The following is an 11,610-nucleotide window of genomic DNA, read 5'->3' as shown; positions in this document are numbered from 1 at the left end:
ATTTGAGACTGAGCTATCTATCTTCTCTACAGCAACAGGGGAACTTGCTGCTGCAGAAGTGCACTTGGTAGATTGTAGTTAGAGGTCACAAGCCACTTGGAACATCTTCTCTGCAAGCCCCAATGGGTGAATTGAAGATGCATAAAACCCTTGCTCAACTCCTGTGCATTTGATATTCAGTGTGGCTGTATAAGGGGCAGTTTATGAACTGTACAAAAATTAGGGGTAGAGTGGAAGAGATGTTAGGTTAGTAACAGATCTTGAAACAGGCTGATGGTTTTGCCTTTTGGGTTTTTTAAAGTAAGCTGTAAGTAGATTTCATACTTGTCTAGGCCTGAGGACTTTGATCTGTTTTTCTGCTGCTAATAGCAAATGCCTACTAATTGCTATGGCACCAAGTTTAGAGAGGCCAAGACCACCTGCTTTTGGTTGCTTTTGCCATGCCCAAGACCCCACTCCCCCACAGACACATTTGTCCTCAAAAGTATATTATGGATACCAGTACTGTATAAATTTATAGTGCCTCATTGGTTTTGGATACAAGCACTCTGATTCAGCAGCCGTCTCCCATGCACAGAAAACTGTTAATGACTTCTGCTACACAAAATAAATAAGGAGCTGCTCCACTGTTCTTTCTTGCACACAGGGGATCCTGTGTAGGAAGTTCCTGTGCGTGGGTAACAAATGAGAACAAATGGTAGAATAAAAAGGCAGTAGAATAGATTCATCTATACAAAGTGTTGTCCATGTGGAAGTTGCTGCAGTGGCACAGTGCAGTACAGCTAGTCAGTCTGCATTGCCGCACTGCCTGTGCACATCTCAAGGCTCATTCAGACCTGGAGAAGGTGAGCAAGCCATTTTCAGGGTCACACATATGCAGCCATTTTGTTTAAAGCATCACCGGCATTGGTAAGTCTCTGGCTCAACCACCTTCACTAGCGGATGCAAACTTCAATGGTGCAAAGAGGAGCATTTCCATGACTACAGCACCAACAGTGGTAAATAAATGAACAGTGTTGATATTGCAATATACGACACTGTTATAATAAGTAGCAGTGTTGTTCCAGCACCATCTTTTATCATTTCATAGTATTTATTACCTCCCGTGGGAGAAATAATAACTTACTTTCTCTCTGCCAGTGTTTACACCACTAATGAGAATAGCAGGCACTGTTTCCTTGCCACATGTAGGTAAGATTGTATATAAAGGACCAAATGGGAAGTCTGATTAGCTAGTTGTTAAGGTGGCATGGGACTCTTTGGTCATGACGCAACACAGAGTTAAGTGTTCCTACATTCATTAATCTCGATGGGCTTCAGCACGCTTATGTCTGTGACAGATTGTGCCTCACCTTCTTGGCAACAGGTGAATACAGCTGTACTTAGGAAGCAGAAGGCTTGCAGTGCAAAACAGCCCCATTCTTGAGTGAAAACGCAGAATGCTGCCTTTGACAGAAATGGGATTGTACTGTTCCACCTGTAGAATTTGAAGAACTGGCAGAATGTCTGCTGTAATTCCCCCCTCAGCCACCCCCATGCATACTCTGTGCCCACCCCAAACCTTCTCCTGAAGGTTGAAGAACCCTTCAGAACAGATTTGGGTAGAGGATGTTCCGTCATGCAATGAAAAATCCTTCCAGTGATGGAACGTTCACCATAGCGCTACATTGAATACAACCTCAGGTTACTAAGCAGGTGTCTTTTAGAGATGTCCGATGTAGCGTATGGTTTCAGAACAAATTCTGAATATGTGCAGTTTCTTTGTGAAAGGGGTTCCTGTTACCCTACGTATCTTTTAAGATTTCTGTGTGACACCTGAGAGCATGTCCATGTTTCAAGCTCTGAAAAGACCTTCAGTGTGTTCTGAAAATTCTGAAGCCTGCCATGTTTCAGGTAACCTGGTCTACAACACAGAGGGAGAAGTGTAGTACAAGTAACTGCTACATACACAAACCTAGCATTTGATTCAGGCCAGTCTGACAAACGTGTGTGGTAATCTGATCTCGGACTCTGGAGAGGAGGACAGGTATGAAACTTCTGCTGAAATTCGGTAACGAATGCTGGTCATAGGCCTTCTGCTTTCAGAGTCAAACATTTAAGTCCTTTTCATGTATTCAAATATCGAGTTCCAGTTTCATGATTATGGTAAAGTAAAAGGGGTAGGTTATGTAATGAAGGAAGCAAAGGGCTTGAGTTGGGTGTGGAACAGAGATGGGTGTGACCCTCCAGAAACCGTTGGACTACAACTCCCATTATCCCTGACCATTGATAATGCTGGCTGGGGCTGATAGGAGTTGGAGCCACCAATATCTGGCTGGCAACAAGTCCCCTGCACCTGTTGCAGAAGAAAGCATTCTCATTCCTGGTGCATAATAGATTTTCAGAAGCTGCAATGTTGTTTTGTATTTTGTTTTTGTTTTTTGTTTTTTACAAGGAAGAATATTTTCTCCAATGTCTGCCTTTGGTATATGAAGGATTTGGTTTAACATTAAAAACCATGCTGCACAATATTAATGAAATTATGCAAAAGAAATTGTTTTCCATATGCATTTTATTTGGGTTGGGAGGGTGTAGTCGCTAAAGTTCTTAAGGAGTTTTTTATATATATATTAAAAAAATTATATAAATGTTTACTTTTTCGCATAGTAATTTATACTTTGCTGCAATTTATGGTACTATATCACATTTCTGTTTTTAACAATAGCTTGTTTTTGAAAGACTTTTATTAACATTATGCCATACTCATTGCTGATTTCTTTGAAAAGTGCTTCACTTATTATAAAATACTGGACATATACAGTTGTACCTTGGTTCTTGAACAGAATCCATTCCGGAAGTCCGTTCAACTTCCGAAAACATTCGAAAACTAAGGCACGGCGTCCGATTGGCTGTATGAGCTTCCTGCACTCAATCGGAAACTGCGTCGGACGTTCAGCTTCCAAAAAAGGTTTGCAAACCGGAATACTTACTTCTGGGTTTGCGATGTTCAGGAGCCAAAATGTTCGGGTCACAAGGCGTTAGAGGACCAAGGTACAACTGTATAAACCTCTTCCTCATCTCCATGTAGTATTACTATATTCTGAACTAGAATAATATTGCCAGAAGAGTGTTTTCCACCTATTGTGATTTAGAAGGAGGAGGCATCATCAGAATGCTTACTAACCAATCCAGAAAAGGTCACAGTTTAAAAATAATTCCAGCAAATGCAGCCATCTATTCCAGCCTTGTTGCGGATGGGCTTGTGATGAAGCCACAGTCTGATTGATTCACCACCTACCTACCCACGAGCCATTCATGATATGATGAGCTCACTGTGCATTAAATGCAGTCAGTGAGTGAGCAGCAAAATGCTAAGTGCTCAGTGGTGAGCACATATTTTATGTGCAGAATATCTCACGGTCATCTCCCCGCATGTTAAATTAAAAGGATCCCAGGTGACGCCTTGAAGAACTGCCGGTCAGAATAGGTGGCACAAGGCTAGACAGATCAATAGCCTTACTTTACGCATTCACACTGCACACCTCCAGGTGCAAAAAAATGACAAACCAGCATGTTAGCATGTGGCGCGAACAATATAATATAGCCTTGCACTCTTTAAATCTTACCGATGGAAATAATTAAACGTACAACCCTAAGCATCCTTATGTATGCAGATTTAATTCAGTTGGAGCCACTGTCGTGTCTTGGGCAGAGTTAGGCGTGGTTCTTGCTTTCAAGCTTAGATGTGCCTAACTGTGCTTTCAAGCTGCAAATATGCTTATGATTTCAGCAACTGCCCAAACCTTATCTCAAAGGGTTTGGCCATTCAAGCTCAAGAGATCCTGTCGAGGGCAAAAGAAGTTATTTAGCATTAAGCTAGTGCATAACTAGCTACCTTGATCTGGGTGGCATTCCTCCAGTTGCTTTCATATACTCAGCTAGACTCTCTATGACCTCGCTGGATTCCAAATCCCCAAGTGCGAGTTGATGGAGGTTTGCCGAGCAAAAACTCCCGCTTTCCCAGTTTCCCTGGTGTAAAACACAACACCTTAATAACTGTGCCGCTTTACATAAAAATAACCCCTACAGTCCATAGGACTTTTGAGTAATATGCTTAGGAATTGGGAAGTCCAGTCATGAAGTCTAGCATAAACTTTGTAACCACAAATTATTTGAAATAATTTACTCAAGAATAGTAGTTGAGCAGAACTGAAATATTCAAGGTGTTTTAAAAAAAACATTCTGCCAAGGTTGATCAATCAATTAGAACCCTGGTCTTATGTAGCGATATGACTGCATGTGGAAAAACGATACAGATTTCAATGGAAAGCAAAAAATGCTAATTGCTTTGTGTATGTATAGTTGCATAAGGTATGTCTGTAAGGAATTGCAATCAGTGTCATTCTACTTAAGTGTCTTGTATATTTGTATTTGACAAGTGCACCAAATTTTTATAGCTCCTAAGGAGATGATTACAGTGCATTTCTAAGTCATATGCAATTTTAGGCTTACCGTGTAATTAAATGAACTTTTGAGCAAACCTCATATTTGAATAGCCTCTTTTTTTCCCTAGGAAAGAAAATTAAGTCTTCCAATAATCAGGCTGCCTATGTATATGCAAACATAAAATTGTCCTATCCAGATACTCCCTTTTAAAATGGGACCTAATTCTTGATTTTAGTTGTTACCTGAAATATAAGACATGAAAGTGTTTTATTGTTTTGTTTTTGAATATGCTTTTTATTAAGTTTTCATTTTAGATACACAAACACCAACAAACAAATATATCAAATCTTTTTACATCTATCTTACTTTATGCTCCATAGAGCCATTGACTTTCCTCCTTCCCTTCTGCGGGTTTTCTTATTCCAATCTTTAATTCACAGTTTCATTAGTAAAAGACTAAACCATGACATAGGATTTATTTCAGTCCTGCAAGGTTCTTTACTTGTAGGTTACTAGAGAGTGTAAACAAACGAGTCATAAGAAAGGGCAGAAGAACAGAACGTACAAGCAGAATGCATGATGCGTTCGCAATATAAAGCCTTGCATGTATTTCAGGCTGTAGCACAGATTCCCCTCGTTATATGGAGGCAAAGTGTGAAGCGTGATCTCTACACTTAATCCCTTCTTGGGGACCCATCAATGCTACAGACAGATTAGATTTTACATGGGGGGGAATTAATGCCTGATTGCTGTGATGCCACCAGCCAGTATGCTGGACAGAGCCGTTCTCCTATTCAAAACTGCAGGTGGAACTTCTGTGGCCAGAGCGAATGCTTGACACTTGGCCAAAAGCAATATTCCTCCCTTTGTTTTTATTCCTGCAGCTATTTGGATAGGCATTCGTTCATTACCTTCTGGCTGTCCCTTTCGCTGTCCACTGTTTTTCAAAGATACAGGGCTGAACAGAGCACGCCATAGGGTTGCCTCTAGACAGGTCCAGACTTGTGAGACTAGTGCAGAGTGTACTTGGCTATCTCCCATTCAACTGTGGGACATTCTTGCATTGAGATTGCCTACAAATGTTAATCAATACTTATTTACCTATTTAAAACACCCAAGTACCAGAGCCTGCGCTATCAATATCCATAACTTGTTAAGGACAGCATGTCCCTTGGGCAAATGAGCATTCAAACCATATTCAATGTTTTTGTTGTCGGAACTGCAAGATGCACACTCTAAATTTGGATGAGTTGGGCAAGCAGCTTGCACAGTTGTGCTGAGAAAGGAAAGATATTGAGCAGAGGAATGTGTATCTTGGAATGGGGGGGGGGGGGGGGAGGAACAACATGGGGAAGAGCAGAATTCCCGGTTTTGTAGGATAGCTAGATGGAGGAGAGCACCTATGCTCACATTTGCTATTGTGACTTCAGAGTAGTCGGAGATGGGGAACTTAACTTGTGGCCCTCCAGAAGTTCATGGATCATGGAAGGGATCCAGCAACTCCCTGCACTGCAGGTATAGGTAAGGTAAAGGTAAAGGTACCCCTGCCCTTATGGGCCAGTCTTGACAGACTCTAGGGTTGTGCGCCCATCTCACTTAAGAGGCCGGGGGCCAGCGCTGTCCAGAGACACTTCCGGGTCACGTGGCCAGCGTGACAAAGCTGCATCTGGCGAGCGAGCGAAGCACACAGAAACACCGTTTACCTTCCCGCCAGTAAGCGGTCGCTATTTATCTACTTGCACCTGGGGGTGCTTTCGAACTGCTAGGTTGGCAGGCGCTGGGACCGAGCAACGGGAGCGCACCCCGCCGCGGAGATTCGAACCGCCGACCTTTCGATCGGCAAGCCCTAGGCGCTGAGGCTTTTACCCACAGCGCCACCCGCGTCCCCATAGGTATAGGGTATACGTATAGGTAGGTATAGGTAGCTGGGATCAAACTTGCAACCTTGGCGTTGCCAGCACCATGCTCTAACCAGCTGAGCTATCCAGCTGTTGTTGGACTTCTAAATTCCAGAAAACATGACCAACGGTCAGGGGTTGTGAGTTGTAATCCAAGAATATCTAGAGAGCCACAGATTCCCCATCCCCAATGTGTTAAAAAAAAAAAAAGCAACTAGCTACACACACATCACAGAAAGATGCCCCTAGAGGGAGATTCTAGGCAAGCAAAGCCGTGTGTGTGTGTGTGTGTGTGTGTGTGTGTGTAATATTGGCCCAGTGACCCTGCGCCCCAGAGCACCAACCAAGTAGCTGGCACAGGTTGGTAGTGATGGGTTGTTGCTATGCCCTTGTTCTCAGTAAGGTGATAAACCTGTGTCTGGTGTGTTCCACCTTTAATGTATGAGCCCAGAAGTGATGCTTTATTGGATGATCCTCTATACAAAAAAATAGTAACCCTGCACATAGAAGACCAGCATGTCAGAGAAAAGGCTAGCTTGGAATGCATTTTCGCCAACAGCTAGATTTCTACATGCAGGGATTTTTATTGTATATTTTTTTTATAGAGGAGTCTTTATCTGAAGTGAGATACCCAGATACAGTACAGTTTTTCCACCCCAGTATCTCCTTGCCCAAAAGAGTACATGAGGATGGACTGGAGAATTAGAAAGGCTCTAATTTAACTCCTCTCACATTATTTACACCTCCTTGGGGAAGCTCATCTCACAGTTTGAAAACCGCTGACCCAGATCGAACCATCCATTTCCCCCATGTATCTATTAACTATATTTCATTTCCAAGGCAGCCTGCGTCTTAATTCTGCTAATAGTATATCTTATTTTTCTCCTAGTCAGTGCTAATACATGATACACATGTATCACTTTGTTTCTGTTGCAACCTATGGTCAATACAAAATGAATTGCTACAACTGCATTCATCAGGATGAGATTTAAAGCTGCTAAATTGTACGGGGTGCACACAGCACTCCATTTACCCTGGACGGAATTGCTACAACAAGCTGCCTGTATTGGACAAGTTATGGTCGCTGGAGATGTAAATAAATTGCTTAGATGAGCCTTTTTTCTCATTACACCATTGCATCTTCTATCATTATATTCCATGTTTCTGTATACAGTTCATAGATGTGGGAGACAGCATTAAAAACAGTGACAAGAGAAGAAAAACTGTTAACAGTTGTGTTCAGTGACTTCTTATCTTGGAGAAGTCCCCCTCCAGGTAAGAGTCAACGTGAACATCCAAGAGTGAGCGATAGCTGATGCTGATGTCTGCACTCAAAGCTACCAGAGCTGGGGAGGAAAGGACACATTATTCAACTTTTGTGACAAACACAACATTTCTGCTCTTCATGCAAAGACTGGACTAGATCCATGCCCTTTGTCAATTTGCCATTGACTACTAAGGACCTGTACAAATAGCCAAATAACACTAGTCTAGATGACTCTATTTCTGTTCTATTTTTGTCTGAGCATTGGTCCATAACTATTAGTGTTGACAGACCAACTCTGGCATCTGATTAGAAAAGAAGGTTTCTGCTAGTTAGGGTTGCTGTAGGTGAAACATCAAAAGAAATAGAAAATCCACAAATTTGGTTTATACATAACATTTACTAGGATATATTACAACAAAGGGACGCGGGTGGCGCTGTGGGTAAAACCTCAGCGCCTAGGGCTTGCCGATCGAAAGGTCGGCGGTTCGAATCCCTGCGGTGGGGTGCGCTCCCGTTGTTCGGTCCCAGCGCCTGCCAACCTAGCAGTTCGAAAGCACTCCCGGGTGCAAGTAGATAAATAGGGACCGCTTACCAGCGGGAAGGTAAACAGCGTTTCCGTGTGCGGCTCTGGCTCGCCAGAGCAGCAATGTCATGCTGGCCACGTGACCCGGAAGTGTCTCCGGACAGCGCTGGCCCCCGGCCTCTTGAGTGAGATGGGCGCACAACCCTAGAGTCTGTCAAGACTGGCCCGTACGGGCAGGGGTACCTTTACCTTTACCTTTATTACAACAAAGCAAGCTCATATACATGGAAAGAACAAGAAAATAAACCATTTCATAGACCTGGCGAAACCTTCCAAAGGATTAAACAAGCATATAAATATATTGCATTTTGTGTTGCTGTTTTTTATAGACCTCATTAAAAAGTCGCAAACATAAACATATACTAGGGGCTTAGACCTTGCCATACCTCTGTGACTCACCTGGATCACTCATTTGGGCGGTCCATCTGCTTGCCTTCCCTCTTGTTCCTACCTCACTTTGCCCTGGGCTTCCCACCTGCACCTCCACCCTCTGAGTGTCTCCTCCTCACCACACCTGTATGTCTTCTCCATTCTTCAGTTCCCTCCTCACCTCACCTAGAGCTGCCTCTCCCTCCAGATCCCTCCTCCTCTCCTTACCTGGGCTGCCCACCCAATGGTCTAGCTCAGGGGTAGGCAACCTAAGGCCTGTGGGCCGAATGCGGCCCAATCGCCTTCCTAATCCAGCCCACGGATGGCCTGGGAATTAGTCTGTTTTTACACAAGTAGAATGTGTCCTTTTATTTAAAATGCATCTCTGGGTTATTTGTGGGGCCTGCCTGGTGTTTTTACATGAGTAGAATGTGTGCTTTTATTTAAAATGCATCTCTGGGTTATTTGTGGGGCATGGGAATTCGTTCATCCCCCCCCCCAAAAAAAATATAGTCCAGCCCACCACATTGTCTGAGGGACAGTGGACCAGCCCACAGCTGAAAAAGGTTGCTGACCCCTGGTCTAGCTACTAGCAGCTTCTCACCCTGTAGTTTGCAGCGCCACCTGTCTGTGGCCAAGCAAACTGCAATGTGATGGCATCCTTAGAATTTTATATATTATAGATAAGATATCTGTTCTGAACCACAGGACCAAGGGATACCAAAGAAAGATGTCAAAAAACAGCAGAATTTTGTAAGCTTAAATCACAGTGTGCAGAGCCTCATTGCCTTTACAGACGCAGGACGGACACTGCAACTGTGAGTGTCAAATCACCCCCAGAAATCAAGCCACAGAATGATCTCATCGGTTCTGACCTTTGGAAAGTCCCATTGTCAGCCTGAGAACTTTGCAGATTCTTAATAATAGCTGCTGCAGTAGCTAGCATCCTTGCTGGGCTGACGCATGTGAGTTTGGTAACCTGCAAGGAGATTGATGGGGCCTTAATCCTTACTTTCCAAATGTGGCTCATGGATCGTGACTGAAACTGGGCCTCAAAAAAGAAGATGAAAAAAATGATCACAGAATACGGCTGGTTGCTAGGTACTCGTTGGGTTTTGGTCATGAATGTGAATCGCTGGGCTCCAAGCAGTGAAACATGGATGCATTATGGGATGCCAAGTAAAGAAGAGTGCTAACTTATTACAGTGTGTCAATTGCAAATCCCCCAAACTGGAACCCCCTCAAAACAAATGCTAAAGTACTGTGTACTTTTGTGCCAGGAACCCTACTTTTGTGCCCTCGTAAGCATGTATTGACAATATCCAGCTGGTGTTCAAAGTCTTGGAGTAGGGTAGGGAAGAGGCCATGATTAGAGGTGGCAGGTGGGAATAAACATCAGAGGGGAGCCAGCTAGCAGTCGAGATGCTAAGGTGAACCAAAATTGTATTGCTGGCTAAGTTCAAAGAATGATTAAAGGTGTGTTTGCTATCACTTCCATCATCTTTTCTACACAGCATCATAATAGTTGTCCAACATCTTCTGAGGATGTAGCTCCATCATGACTTCTGCCCCAAACAGACACAATTCTCAGCATGCAGTTGTTGGTGAGGGCTTAATATCTCCACACGGCCACCACTTTTTGGGAAAAGAATAAAATATATTGCTGCCATAGGCAGACCTCTTTCAGTCCATTGAAGGAGTTAATGAAACCCAGACAGATCTACGGCATGCTTGCCTAACATTGTTCATTGTTTGCTGTTGGGTTTTTATTGAGATTTAATGCCTACTTTAATATTTATTTGGTTTTAGACGTTTCTAGCATTTTATTCTGTGAACCACTTTGGCATCGTTGGATGAGAAGCTGTCTAATATACAATTATAAATAAATACATACTAAATAATCAGAAAGAAAAACCAGGCAGTCCCTGTTGGCCCTGGAGAGATTTGAAGACACAAAGAGGAATGCTGAGGGAGATTGCGAAGGGCGATGCAGGTAACTGCTGGCCCCTCCAGTGGAGCTTTCTTCACCCATATTTATGGAGCAGAGGACTCTGGTGAGTGGGAAAGTGCCCTTTTTTTGCTTTCTTTGCTCCTGAAATATCTCTGTACAGAGCAGAGGTTTCAAGAAACAACCAAAACCCTTCACAGCCAGCATTCCTTTCATTCTTCCCCCAAATAATCCCGGGAACTGTAGTTCACCCTCATAGAGTTACAATTCCCATAATCATAAACAAACTACAGTTCACTGGATTCTTTGGGAAAACCCATGTGCCTTAAATAAAGTGTTTGAATACTCCTTTGCCTTTACAGAGCTTGAGCAGTTCCGTTCTCTGTTTTCCCGTACCCTCCATTATATTTTATTTTATCCCTTCTTCCCACCCCCATCCCCAACAAATATCTTATAATTCTGTGCCTCTGCCCTCAGTCATAGATACTAGGTTAAAATCCTAACTTCACTGACCTCGAACTAAGCACCACTGAATTCAATAGTGCTTCCTTTCAAAGTAGACATGGTTAGACGTCTGCTGTTAAATGACAGATAAACAGTAAAGGTAGCCATGGTAGTTCATAAGGGGGTTGGTTTAAATCCACAGATGAGCACTACATTTTTTGGGACCAACCAAAATTTCACAAGCTTTCACGTTTTCCATAACTTTTCATAAGGCAAGATGTTACAGAAGGTACAAAAATTAGGCTGAGGTAATAGTTGTGAGGTTCAGCTTGTAGACTCCATTTCAGGTTGGAGATTGGAAGCTGAACAAATCCCTCCCAGGTGCTAGAGATATCAGGTAACACCTGGGGTTCTGAGATTAAGAAGCAAAGGCTGCTCCCCATTTCTGAGAATTAAAAGTCTGGGTTGTGGTTGTCCACATAGTTTGCCCACATTCTGGTTCCAAACCTTCCTCAAGGCAGAGATGAGAAATCCAGGATTTTTGCATAGGTGTAACTAGGGCAAGCATGTAGTCCTCAGGCAAAAGGCTGAAGCAAAGTCATTGTCTTTGATGGTGAATGGGAGTTCCCAGAGAAGGTGAGTTATCTTAATATTATTTTGTCTTTATAGGCTCAAT

Source organism: Podarcis muralis, chromosome 2 (genome assembly GCF_964188315.1).
Source record: "Podarcis muralis chromosome 2, rPodMur119.hap1.1, whole genome shotgun sequence".
Lineage (NCBI taxonomy): Eukaryota > Metazoa > Chordata > Lepidosauria > Squamata > Lacertidae > Podarcis > Podarcis muralis.
The sequence above is the reverse complement of the archived record's forward strand: the minus strand, read 5'-3'. Positions refer to the sequence as shown.